Raw genomic sequence first — 14,708 nt, 5'->3', positions numbered from 1 at the left:
AATGCATATTGTTATTTCACTTCTATTATTAATACGAACCTTTCATTTTATTTAACACACTATTTCCTGTTGCAAAACGTCCTATTATTACAGTTTCCTTTAGCCTAGAAATCAGATTTTATATGAGCAACGTTTTGCTGTTTGCATTATTTGTGTTTTTTTTTTCACAATCTTCAACATGAAAACAAAAGCGTTTCTAGTAGTTGATCGCCCATGATGAAGATGAACCAAGATAAAAATCATTAAATTAACGTCTATTTTATTTATTAATTTGACATTTAATTTGTAGAACTTCATACTTTATTTTTTGAATATCGAAATCAAATACTGTTTTTAAGTTCCATTAATTTATATGTTTTATTTTTTTTAAATAAGGCTAAACACTTGTCGCATTTTTTTTATTATTTTCATGTTCAAAAAAATATATATAAACAACTTAGTAGACCCTAAAAATCAGTGTTTGATTTAAATAATTACAATATTAGAAATAAATGTCGTTAGTCAATTAAAATTTTAACCCCCTTCCTATTTTCTGATTATAAAATTATTTTTAATAGCTTTATACTTTAGTTTATATTGTATGCCCACGCACAGACCATATCAACGTAGATTTTTATTTTTTTTATTTTTCCTTAATTTTTGTTCTTTATTTCTTATATTTTAATTGTTTTGTTGGTAGAAATCTATAATTTATTAAAATATTACTTTAACTTTATGGAATACATATACATCATATTTTTATAACAAAATAATTAACTAACCAACCATCACACCGCTTTCCCGCATAAGGTACCACAATTATGGTATTTTTTAAACATTTCCCAGTCTGTTTCTTGACGGTTTACTCTATATGCATATTTTCGATGCAAGATTTACTTACCATGTTTTCCTCATAACAAACATACGAAAAACCTATAACACTTCTCAATCTTTTATACATATTCACGTATCGTATACCATCTTGTGTGCATTTAAGCATAATGAATCTTTTATTGCATCTGTGCATAATAACACATGCAATATAACCGTATGTATTGGATGCATAGTAAGTTAATATTATTACCAGTTCACCGACACAACGTATGTACTTTTTACGCTATCATGCGAATATCAATCACTTTGTGAGACGAGTGCATAATGTACACAAATCGATGATAATGTCTAAAAACCTTTTTAAACTCACAGCCATTATCGTAAGTGATTATAAGCCACTTATGTGAGTTATGAGGAATTATTATTGTTCGTAAATGTACATATTTAATTTTTCAGCGATTCTTATATGTTGAAATAGTAAAATCCAAATTTGGATAAAACGAGTTTTATTCCTATTGTAATCGATAAATGTATTAACAAAATACTCATCAATCCATTTATCGATGAATTTTAGTATCAGGGCTTCGACTCTATACGAAGGTTGATGGATTTATTTCGTAGCAAGCTATTACAGGTTTTTCACTTCGAATTTGATGTTTTACAATCCAAACTTACAAGTCAATATGGACGTTTAACAAATAAATTGGACGTTATATTGTATTTTATAAAAATTTACTTTATACACAACGTTTCGCAGTATAAACGGCGTGAATACCTGCCCACATCTTTTCTTCTTAAGATTTGCATATGCGTTAGTCCTCAAGTTGGCACACGATTTTCAATATTACTTTGAATCATGAGTACCTACTAACTGCTTTGAATATATTTTTGAAAATTCTCACTTTTTTATAAAATACAATAAAACGTCCTAATTGTTTTATAAAACGTCCAGTTAGAAGTAAAAAACCGTAACATTCACATCAATTTTATTTCTAACGACTTTTTTCGATAATTTTCGATTAGTATTATCGAAAATGAATGAAAATGTGTTTTTACTGAAAAGAAGTAAATTTGATGTTACCAACGCTGCATAGTTAATACGTTACCTCGCTATATTACGAGTCGTGGACAACGATTACAGACGGAAGTTAACGTTTAAACCTCGTTGTGTAAATAACTTTAACTTAATTTCTGTTTGGTAAAAAACAAATATTCATTTAATATTCTTTCGATAACTTTAAAGTCCATACAATACGGAGGGACACCCAGATTAAAAATGTCAAACTCATTACAAATAAATGCCTAGAAGCAATTTTAAAGTTATAATCATTACGAAGTTACTCGTAACCTTTTCGCTACAATTCCAGTAATGGTCATTTGAAATTCAGGGACAAATTTTACATTAAAAATGTTTTTAACAAACGCGATTAGGAGTCGTGAAAAAAAATCATTAGTGAACAATTTTCATTGACAAGTCGTCGAATTATATTCTGGATGATTTTAGAATTTTTTTTTTTTTTAATATTTGTATCAAAGTATTGTAACTAGCCTCTTTACTGCAGGGGTAGACAGAGAGAATAGAACTACACACCAATCTGTCATTCATGCACTTCCTCATATGTACATATCCGCCGATTATTCCGACACCTTTCCTGAACACTTTCAAGTATTTGAAATACTTGATCATTCCCTTTTCCAGTCTTCCTCTACCTCTACTACCTACCACATTCGCCTCATAAATCGATTTTAATATCCTTTCTTCACTCATTCGATTCACATGCCCAAACCATTTCAACATACCTTTCTCATCGATTACTTTATGTATATATTTACAAAAGTTAAATAAAAATAATTATGTAACCTTAAGTACAGGAAATATGATTGAAATTAAATGTGTGTATATTCCAATTCAGAAAATCTTTCAATTATTTAACAGGTTAAGCCACTTGTCATAAGAGACTAGCTATCCCGAAACTATAGGAGTACAATTGATGACAATATAATCAAGAATAACAGGCAACAGATTTATTCTATGAAATGTAAGTAACGAAGACATGTAAAAACGATTTAATTACCAGTAAAATCTAATTCAATGTAAAAAAAACACAAATGTAAAATCACACAATTAATATACATGCATTTTCAACTGTCACGTCAGTAATAACTAATTTAATAGTTTTAACTTTCTTTTATGTCGAAAGAAAATTTAATAATTTTAATGTTTTCTTTTTTGACACTTTGATTTCCACAACTACCATATTAAAATATTCTATAGTACCATGAACATCTAATTCGTCTTAGGGTTTGACCTTCTCAGATTATTATTCCACGTTAATATTGATGCATTTCCTGCAGTTGGTAGCACTCATATAAGTTATGTCACGTTTCGATTGATATCCTTGAATTTTTCTTCCGTGTTCGTTCATTTATGTAAAAATATAGTTTGAATCTAGGTATTCGAAAATGATGAAAGGGAGGGATCTCCAAATAATTGTAATATTCTGATATTTTGATAAACTACAACTACAATATTTTTCAATATGGAAAAAGTTCCCAAAATTTAAGTAGTGCGGTTATCAATCAAAGGTAGAATGGTGAATGTTACACGTGTATAAAGTGATTACTTAAACCAGCGTATGACGGTTTTTTTACCTTGTAAATAAATACCCAGACTTTTTCATCTATGCTGAGATGTCAACATGTAAAAATAACTCCTAAATGGAAAAACACAGATTCGGGAGCACCAAAATGTTGTGAGTAAAAAAGGTAATTACTAAAATAAATTAGTGATAAGTTTAATTATAAGTTATAGTATAATATAACCGTATCGCAGAAAGTGTTCTCATTTAACACCATACTTTAAAAAAAATGGGTTATTTAATGTAAATGTCTAATATTTGCAGTGAATTTATTAATCACCCACCATGTCTTAAATTTATTATCCACCGGCAGCATTATTACTTACTTATTTTTGTTATTTAGTTGTGCTATTATTTATAATATGCATAAATTTGCATTATTTAATTGAACTCACGTTAATTACGTTCATTAGCATAGCGAATTTTATTCAGAATTAACTATAATTAGTGGAAAATACAATATGTAAATCCAATTAATTTTTGAAACCATCTAGTTACTCGATCGATGGGTCGTGATTCCAGTGGGGTTTATACAATATATTGGCGTCGATAGTAACATAATACAATAATGCCTCGCATAACGAACGCTGCGTACAACGAACTCTGTTCATTTTTAATAGATTTGGCGTTTAATTTGTAGAATTCCATTTTAATTTATATATTAAATGTTAAATCAAACACTGAATTTTTTAGTGTACTAAGTTATAGTTTTTTTTAACACATAAAAATGAATATTGTGACAATTGTTTCGCTTAGTGATGGTATTTTCGAACGAATGTATCATTTTTAAGCAATTGTCACAAAATTAATTTTTAATGTGTTTTTTAACAATAAAATACAACTTAGTAGACTAAAAAAATCAGTGTTTGATTTAACATTTCATGCACTTATAAACTCTCTTTTCGTTCATTACTCGACACAGAATGGATGGAGGACATAATTACGGTTGGAATTGGAGGTAAAAGAGGAGAACATGGAGGAGCTTATTGAAAAACACCAAGAAGAGCTGACAACTGAAGAGCTCCGAGCACTTCTGGTCCAGCAACGTGATGAAACTTAAAGAGAAGCTTCATCTGACAACGAGGATAAATTAAAGATAAAATCAACCAATCTCATATTATTATTTTTTTGACATCTCATCAAAGATGAAGAAGAATATGGAAGTCTGGGCATTTACGGGGCTGACGACCGTTTTAGGCTCGTTTAATTGATTACTTTACACACATTTAACATTCACCAATTCTACCCATTATTGACAACCACACTACTCAAATTCTTGAAAGTTCTATATATATATGAACCAATTTAGAAACCTTGTTCTTGAATCCCTAGAACTTCACTAGAGACATCTATTGGTGAGATGTAAAGAAGCTTTTTTATAAAGCAGAAACTCTTATATTAGTATGTGAAGTCCGAATCCTGGATAACAATCACACACATGAGAAACGCCATAAAATACCATTTTCATTTTTATTATTTAAGCTTATAATTTGACCAGATAATTTATATATAACATTTTGATTGTGTCCAAATACTTGTTCACAAAATCTGGATTATCTCCAATTACAGTAGTTATTTTCATATTATTTAAATAATATGAAAATATTCTCAATATTATTAATATTTAAAGCATTTACTTTGTGGTTAGTCATTTTTACTTATTTATTTTTTTACAAAAATGTTAATAAAATTAGTATATAACCACTCACCGAGATTTTTACGTCTACCGGTTTCGAGACGTACCCGTCTCTTCGTCAGGACAATCACTAACACAGCACACACTAAATGGTGCTATGGTGGTGAAGGGTAGTATTGTTTGCATGCTGTGTTAGTGATTGTCCTGACGAAGAGACGGGTACGTCTCGAAACCGGTAGATGTAAAAATCTCGGTGAGTGGTTATATACTAATTTTATTAACATTTTTGTAAAAAAATAAATAAGTAAATATGAAAATAACTCCTTATTTAAATAATATGAAAATTACTCCTGTAATTGGAGATAATCCAGATTTTGTGAACAAGTATTTGGACACACTCAAAATGTTGTTCAACCAATCTCAACTGCTACCATCAAGGACATCCTGGTCAAATTGGGAGAGGTTCGGGAGTTTACCAACACTCACTATCCAAACTCAGCCGAGTCCAACAGGATCAACGATCTCTACAATAACACCCTTGCCCATTATTTCCGGCAGGTGTTGAAGAAGAAGGAGAAACAGACGACCTTAGAAAGGTTTTTCAAAAAGCCAGTTGCCAAAAAGCAAAGGATGGAACAATAGGATTTGACCCTGCAAGCTTCGGTAGACTTTCCTAAATGTGAGTCTGATTAAAAAACCCTGAGCATCTTTTTGTGTTACAGTACCTACCTACCATATTTAATGTTTCAGAACGACTTTTTAAAAAATATTGTTATGGGAAAACGCGTTTTATATAACGAACTTAGTCCTGAAACGAACTATGTACTTATACGAGGCATCACTGTATATCTGTGCAATGCGAGTGTTACTAGGATTATGTTATTATGATTATGTGTTACTAGACTTATAGACGAAGTTAGGAATTTCCTGGAGAGATGGCGGGATTCTCAGGACGATCAAGGAATCAAGGCACCTGTCGAACATCATCTAAATCTCTCCTAATCTTCATTTAATTATAAATAAAACACACATTTTTACGACTTGAGTATTATATTTTGTTACGACTAGTTTCGGAAGCTACAGATGCTTCCATCTACAAACATAAATATAGACTCAATCAGTATATTTAAACCTGTAGCCAGCATAAGTATATAGATTCCGAAACTGTCGCTACAAAATATAATACTCAAGTGGTGAAAATAAGTGCTTAATTTATCATTTGGAGATCCATATCCAGAGGCGTGTATTCTATACATCCAGAAAAGCAGTGCCTATCCTGGAATACTCGCGTTCCAAATAGAAACACGACCAGTGCCTACTACGCCTTATCCTTACCCAACCCTACTGCCTAACCTGATTATAAACTCTATGCACGCTCATAACCCAATTTGAATGCCGAAACAATAAATAACATATTTTTTTCTTAGATATTTCGCTTCAATCATGTGTGCTGCACGCGCTTTGTATTATTTAAAAAAAATATTTCCCAATTATTTTTTCTAAATTTTATGGATCATAACAATGTTTATAGTGGAATTTTCCCCGCAACGATCCAATATAATTTTCTTTTCCATTCAACCAATTACCCCTTCCTCGGCAATATATAATTTTATTGTTAGTGATTTTGTTTAGACAGATTAACGGATATCAAGCATGAACATAACGATATATTTTAATGATGATTGCTATATAAAATTTATATGCGGTTTTTTATGCACATCTTGTACATAAAGTTAAATGAGAAAATCATTAAAAAAACCATGTTTAATATTATTATAAAAACAATCTATTTTTTCTTGCATAAGAACGTGAAATTTTTCTTATTTTTTAAGATAATTTTTACTAAGACTTTAAAAAACTCATCCTATATTGATGTTCAATAATGGGTAGAATGGTGAACGTTACGCAAGTGTATAAAGCGATCGCTTAAGCCAGCCAGGATCCTGTTTGTAAGCCCTGGGACGCTCAGACATCCATCTTCCTTTATATAATAAAAAAATAACGATAGATGTTTCATATCAAGTTGAGACACCCATAAAGTTTAAGGCTCAGTATTCGTTAAGCAGTTAAGTTAATTTTCTCTAAATCCAGGTAATATTTTACGTAATTAATTTTTTTTAAACGCCATTTTCGCATTAAAATAATTTTTTCCTCCGAATAATTATATGGTTTTGAAAAGAAAAGAGTTAAATAACAAGAAAAGAGATTAAAAGGCATTTGTTTGCTAAATCAATTTTACCATCTCCTTTTCCCGATTAAATCACAGCGAAGCGCCCTTGAGGTAGTATTGTTTGAAAATAACGCAATTTAAATTAACCAATGTTTTTATTATTTTTATTATTTAATTATAGATACGATTTAACAATATGTTTAGGAATTAATATTAAATACACGTAGGTAACGCGTTTTATACATATGGTAGTTAGGACTTCCGTTTACTCACCGTTATGCCTGATTTCCGTCGGGAAATATGATACATTTATAAAAAATAGCATTGCTTCAATATGATATTATATTTGTCACCTGAACTAACCCGAAAAGCGAGATATTGGTCAATTCCACGTAAGTGCGATTAAGATGCTGCATCAATTCAAAAATCAGTATGTACACTTTTAGGTGGAATAAATCAATTAATTAATACGGTGTTGGTGTATTTTGTAGTAAAATAAAATCCTTTCTGCTTCTAATTCTAGAATTGCACTCATAATAATCTATAGAATTATAAATTATAATTTTTTTATATTTTACATTTATTATTTTCTTTGTAAATAATATTATCGATCCTTGATCCGCCTCCGTGGTGTAATGGTAAGCGTGTTTAGCTACCATGCTGGAGGTTCCGAGTTCGATTCCCAGATGGGGAGGGGTGAAAATAAATATTGGTGATTTATACTCCAATGTTTATTTAATATTAACCCTGGACTGGTCCCTGAGGCGGAGTTTTAAAGTGCCTTGCCTTCATGTTAGTAACGACCAAGATAACACTGCGTCTATGTGATGCAGTACCCTATGCACCATCGGGTGCGGAAAAGGGTTAGTTATGAATATATATATATATATATATATATATATATATATATATATATATATATATATATATATATATATATATATATTATATATATATATATTAGTTAGTTATGAATATATATATATATATATATATATATATATATATATATATATATATATATATATATATATATATATATATTTATATAAGAGTGATCACCTTGCTTTCATGTAAGTAAAGATAACACTGCATGAATATGGTTAGGTGGCCTACGCACAATTGGGAGTGGAAAAGGGTAAGAGGAAGAAATACAAATGAAACTTGACACTGGCAGAAACATCGTTACACTGGGTGACTGCAAAAAAATATTTAAAAAAAAGTTACAATAATAAAAATATTTTGACTTACATTTTGATCCAAATCGATAAATGTCGCTTTATAAGTAGGTCTGTAACTTCACACAAAATAAACACAAACTTTTGTTATCAGTATCACTATAGCATTTCCATAATAGTCACAACACAATATTGTCCCACATGATAAATTTCAAAGTAAAAAAAATCATATTTAATGTTTGTCACAGATAAAATATAACGGATTAGAACGTCACGAACTTTTCGACATATTCATAATTCATTCGAATTTCAATTTGAATCGATATCGAAAGGCAAAATGAATGAATCGGAACAGCGCAGTGTGCAACGCCGCGAGCGCAGCCTGTCGCGGTACCTGACTCTTTACGACTGACTCGGTCGACTGTTTCCAATGAAGCAAGGTGTACACGATATTGTGTATCCACGACCGCGTGCTGGAGTTTACAGTACACAGTGCACGAGCGGATCCACCTCCAGTGCCTACTTTAGCGGGACACGCTCATCGTGATAGCTATATAGGTAGGTACTCTACTACCTACCTTATTCGCGAGTGTTTTTGCCCAGAATTTTCACTCAAGAATTACGTGAAATTGAAGTAACTTTATTCATTAACAGTAAATCCGCTCACAGGTAGATGTAAGGTATTCTATTTTTATTTTATTTGGGAATTTTACAGAATAGTAACATATATTAAGTCATTCACATAAATGAGTTACACAAAATAAGGACATACTTCTACTATTTAAATACCCAAAATTCACATTTGTAACTAACTAGCTAACTATCACGCTGCTTCCCTGCAGAGGTAGGCAGGGAGAATAGAACGCCACACCGATCTGTCTTTGCACACAATCTTTGCCTCTTCCACATTCGTACATCTTCTCATACATACACGCCGAGTATTCAGACTCCTGACATGACCTCTTTCAAGTATTTGAAATACTTGATCATTCCAAGTTTTCCTCGGTCTTCCTCTGAAAGAAGGATGAAAGTAGACTGAATGCAGTCAAAATAGTTCTCTTTGATGAATGAGCGGCAAAACGTTGTATGATATTATCGTTAAAACTAAGATAGGTGTGTTGAGATGGTTTGGGCATGTGAAACGAACGAGTGAAGAAATGATAGTTAAACAAATTTATGAGGCGAATGTGGTTGGTAATAGAAGAACATTTGTAAATTTGTAAAAATACCTGGAATAGGGATGGGAGGGAGGAAAAGGGGAGTAGGGGAAGAGGGAAAAAGGGAAGATCAAAACTCAAGTTAAAGACAGATTGTATGAAACTAGGGACACACCGTGATATAAATGTCGAGTTACAATGTAGGCGATCTCAGCGCTGACAGTGACGAGTAGAACATATCGCTCACTCCTTTCAAGAACGTCATAAATCAAAAATCGTCAATTTTCAGTTGTGAATGTTTTCGGAATGCCCTGAAAATCTTCTATATCCTAGCAAAAGTGGAATATTTTTAACTTAATATTTACCCGCTACAGGGCAGAATGTGTTATTTTTGCATTTTGAAAAAAAAGTTACTGTAAATTATTTTTTCAAAAATACTAAATATTTTTCAAATGGAGAAAAAACCTTCAGGTTTTACCTAAAAATATCTTTTGCACAATAAAAAGTTCTATAAGTGGCTTAGTATTTAATTTTAATACATTGTATTATATTTTTAAACTTTTAAAACGTTCTTCTGAAAAAATCAAGTGTTTTTATTTATGACGTTCTTGAAAGGAGAGAGCGATATCAAAAACCCCATATTAATCGCTAACCAATTGAAATGAACGATAAATTTTGTTCGCGTGGGTATAAGACTTGTAAAGATGAAGTCTAAGTAGGGCCATGATAAGTGGTGTTGCATAAGCCGTACTTGGATTTCATAGTGACTTGGACGTTAGGTTATTAAAATATAAACCTTTTTTTTATTATTAGTTTTTTTTTTATTTCATCACAAATATAAGTACAATATAAATTAATGTGCCCTCACATTTCCTTCAGTTTTGCCGTGCCGAGGGCATATTATACAATATTTATTTATAAAACTACAATGTATGAAAGAAAATTATTTATGACATGCAATCAAATACGACAATGGAATAATGCGATCTATTTCTGATCTACCCACTTCCATTACCCATTTATAAATAGCTCTTTTAAATGTAGTTTATTTTTTTTAATGACTGTATAGATAATGGAAGCAGGTGGTACAACTGTATTTCAAAATAATCAAAGTTCTTTTGACCAAAAGAGATATCGCTCACTCCTTTCAAGAACGTCATAAATCAAAAATTGTGAATTTTCAGTTGTGCATGTTTTCGGAATGCCCCAAAAATGTACTATATCCTAGCAAAATCAGCATATTTTTAACTTAATATTTACCCACTACAGGGCGGAAAGTGTTGTTTCTGAATTTTGAAGAAAAGGTATTGTTTAATATTTTTTAAAATATACTAATTATTTTTCAAATGGAGAAAAAACCTTCAGGTTTTTCCTAAAAAGATCTGTTGCACAGTAAAAAGTTCAATAAGTGGCTTGATATTTATTTTTAATACATTGTATTATATTTTTAAACTTTAAAAACGTTCTCCTGAAAAATCAAGTGTTTTGATTTATGACGTTCTTGAAAGGAGTGAGCGATATGTGTCTTTGATATTATTGTTACCATAAATTACGTTATTATAAAATGTGTTAATTGTAATTTGTGGGCTTTGCTGGGATGTTGTTTCTTGTGTTATGTAAGAGTAATTCTTAATGAATATATAAAGATTGTTTTAGAAAATAGTTTTTAAACTATCATAAGTTATAATAATAAAAAAAAATAAAACCCTTATCCGCACCCCAATGGTGCATAGGGCACTGTGTCATATAAACGCAGTGTTTTCTTGATCATTTACATATGAAGGAAAGGTGATCAGCCCTCCGCTTCAGGTACCAGTCCATGTTAATATTGAATCATAAGTTATAATTTGATGAATATTTACTATGTGGGAGTCTCGTTTCAGAACTGTAAGTGTTATTTTCAAAATAGATTTTCGGGCAACGATAACACCATTTATTACATACATTACTCGTACCACCCCAACCAATAATCCCATACCGTAGAATAGACTGGCATAAAGCGTCGTAGTTTTTTACTAAATCTTTATATAATGAGGATGTTACGTATGGTTTTGAAAATTCATGTAATTTTTTTTCGTTTTTTTTTGTAATATTCTCAGTTTGCAAATCCCGTTTTAAATTTTTGTCTATTTGTCTAATTAAATATTTTATACTGTGTACTTTTGATAATTCAAGACAGTTACATGGATTATAATGATCACAATAATTTTTTGACATCTCAACATAGATGGAGAAGAATATGGATATCTGGACATTTACGAAAATGCCCAGACTTTCATATTCTTCTTCATCTATGTTGAGATGTCTAAAAATAATATGATAAATAACTCCTATAATTTGAGATAATCCTGATTTGTGAACAAGTATTTGACAAATTCAAAATAATGTATTACAATAATTATTATGGATTTTTATGTTCAAATTGGTATTAAGTATGTAAAGTTTCAATGTTTATTTGAATTGAATAAAATTACAACATTTTGAGTGTGTTCAAATACTTGTTCACAAAACCTGGATTATCTCTAATTGCAGGAGTTATTTTCATATTATTTTTTGACATCTCATCAAAGATGAAGAAGAATATGGAAGTCTGAATATAAGAGTTTCTGCTTAGTAAAAAGCTTCTTTACATCTCACCAATAGATGTATCTAGTGAAGTTCTAGGGATTCAAGAACAAGGTTTCTAAATTGGTTCATATATATCGAACTTCCAAGAATTTTAGTAGTGTGGTTGTCAATAATGGGTAGAATTGGTGAATGTTACACGTGTGTAAAGTGATCACTTACACCAGCCTATGACGGTCGTCAGCCCCGTAAATGCCCAGACTTCCATATTCTTCTTCATCTTTGATGAGATGTCAAAAAATAATATGAATAAAATTAGTTTTAGTTTTATTAATCGTTAAGTAGTTCGTATCAAGCCAATTCATAACATGGTTTAAGTATTTTTCTGATTTTTTTATGGTTTTAAATATATAAGTACGTATGTATAGGTAGGTATTTTAAATTCATAAGACAGTCACATTATGTTAAAATCTTTCCATTTTTAATTAATGTTTTACTTAGTAAATAATCTTACTTAGTGTACGGTGTTTGAAAATGATGCGGAATGCATCGAAACACGTGTCCGAATAGCTTTTAATAAATAGTGGTATTTACATAGTAAAACTTAAATTAAAATAGGTATTTTAATGCCTATCTTATTTTTTCGTTCAGAACCGTGACTAGTCATTTGGTTAGTCAGACGAGTCGAGCGCAGGGGAATTAAACAGAGCTTATCGAAACAGCAATATCGTTGATTACTGACGTCTTGCGTAATGTTTAATATTTGGAAGACCTTGCCTTATACAATAAATGGGGGAATGTTCTAGTTCAATAACATTGATTGATTTTGAACCCTTTGAACTTTCGTTATTTGATACTTTATTGTACCTCATATTTATGAAATATATTTTTGAAGTGAAACTTCTCAGGCGGCGATTTGAAAATCGATTGTTCAAATAGAAATTTATATTTATTTATTTATTGGTGGATACGTCTGGGAGGCCTTTACATATAGAATATAATAAAGTACAGCAATATATTGGAACGTATACACAATAAAAATAATAAACATAGCATAACAATATTAATACAAATAGTGTAGGAAAAAGAAGAAATGATTATATTGTAAATGAAAACACTTGTTTTTTACCACTTGAGTTATGTTCAAACCCGTAGATGGAAGCATCTGTAGCTTCCGAAACTTTTATCCGCATCCAATGGTGCATAGGGCACTGCATCGTAACGACTCAGTGTTATCTTGATCGTTACTTACATGAAGGCAAGGGGATCACTCCCGCGTTTCAGGGACCAGTCCAGAGTAATACTAACTAACTTCCGAAACTTGTTATTATAATATGTATATTAGATTTAAGTTTTGTACTGACATTTCTTGGTGGAACTGCATTTTATATAATAAAATATCAACTTTGTAGCATTTTCCACATTAATTTTATTTGACCAGCAACCGGGTTTTGTCGTAACCGACATTGTCAGACTGGTCATCATCAGACATCAGACTGACCAGTCTGATGATGTCGGTTACGACGAAACCCGGTTGCTGGTCAAATAAAATTCATGTGGAAAAAATTACAAAGTTGTTACATTATTATTTTGTTATTATATATTGTCGTTGTTAAAGTAAATATAACTCAAGTGGTAAATACAAGTTTTGTGATTTAAATTATAAGTTTTTAACTTAGGATATTTTCGATCTCGCATATTTCTCTTATCCTGGCGTTCCTTCTTCTATCTCGTAGACTCCTTAGAGTCAGATATAGAGCCTTAGAGTATTCATTTCTGACACTCTTAGCGTGTTTTTGTAACTGCGGTGTCCGCTCAGCATACGATTCCATATGTCATGATGGGTCGCACACAAGTTTTATATATTTTAATTTTCCTACCGATCTTTATGTCAGGGGTTTTCCATATAGAATTTTTCAGGCATCCTGAGATGACTGCAGCCTTGTTTACTTGTGCCATCACTTTACATGGTAGATCCGTTTGACTACACAGGTCCACATATTTGAACTTTAATTTTTTTCTCAAAAATATTTTTGTTCAATTTTAAATTTATTTATTTTCAATTAATATATACATTACAAACTAAAAAAATTAAAGCGTATACATTAAATACATACAAAAATCGAAAATATGCAAGAACTATTGCTAAAGGTGTAGAAGAATCCCGCTTCGGAAAACTCCTTCAGACGCATGGAACAGATCAATATCCAATGGGATATTGTTCAACATAGCGGTAGCTCTTCCTACAGGCATAACCATCGGCAGGTTGGTCCTGTGTATAGGAATGTGAAACAATCTATGCCGACGCTGTCTTACCAATGTTCCGGATAATTTCAGGATTATCGATCATACCGCGCAACAATCGATAAAAATGCGTAATCAAATACACATTCCTTCTAGTCTCTAAACTATTGTAGCCAAGCATACCCTGGAGAAACTCGGTCGGGTAGAGCCAAGGATAATAGCCGTATTCTCTCATGTAGAGATACCTCAGCTTTCCTCAGTTCAACTTTTCCACCTGTTCCATTAAGACGCCATCCACAGTCACGC

General features: G+C 31.2%; 1 protein-coding gene across 1 annotated transcript in view; it reads right to left on the bottom strand.

The window, feature by feature from the left end:
• The window catches only part of LOC148313793 (myosin-IIIb-like), a 76,307-nt gene extending 67,657 nt beyond the window's left edge, over positions 1 to 8,650 (bottom strand). The window contains exon 1 of the mRNA XM_088256608.1: positions 8,510 to 8,650. The gene's annotated coding sequence lies outside the window, so the exon portion shown is untranslated. The remainder of the gene's footprint in view (positions 1 to 8,509) is intronic.
• Between the last annotated feature and the right edge of the window lie 6,058 nt (positions 8,651 to 14,708).

The sequence above is a fragment of the Brachycentrus maculatus genome, unplaced genomic scaffold (assembly GCF_059751285.1).
Source record: "Brachycentrus maculatus isolate JH-2025_06_01 unplaced genomic scaffold, ASM5975128v1 h1tg000005l, whole genome shotgun sequence".
Taxonomy (NCBI): Eukaryota; Metazoa; Arthropoda; class Insecta; order Trichoptera; family Brachycentridae; genus Brachycentrus; species Brachycentrus maculatus.
Note: the sequence above shows the minus strand (reverse complement) of the source record. Positions and strands in the feature narration are given on the sequence as shown.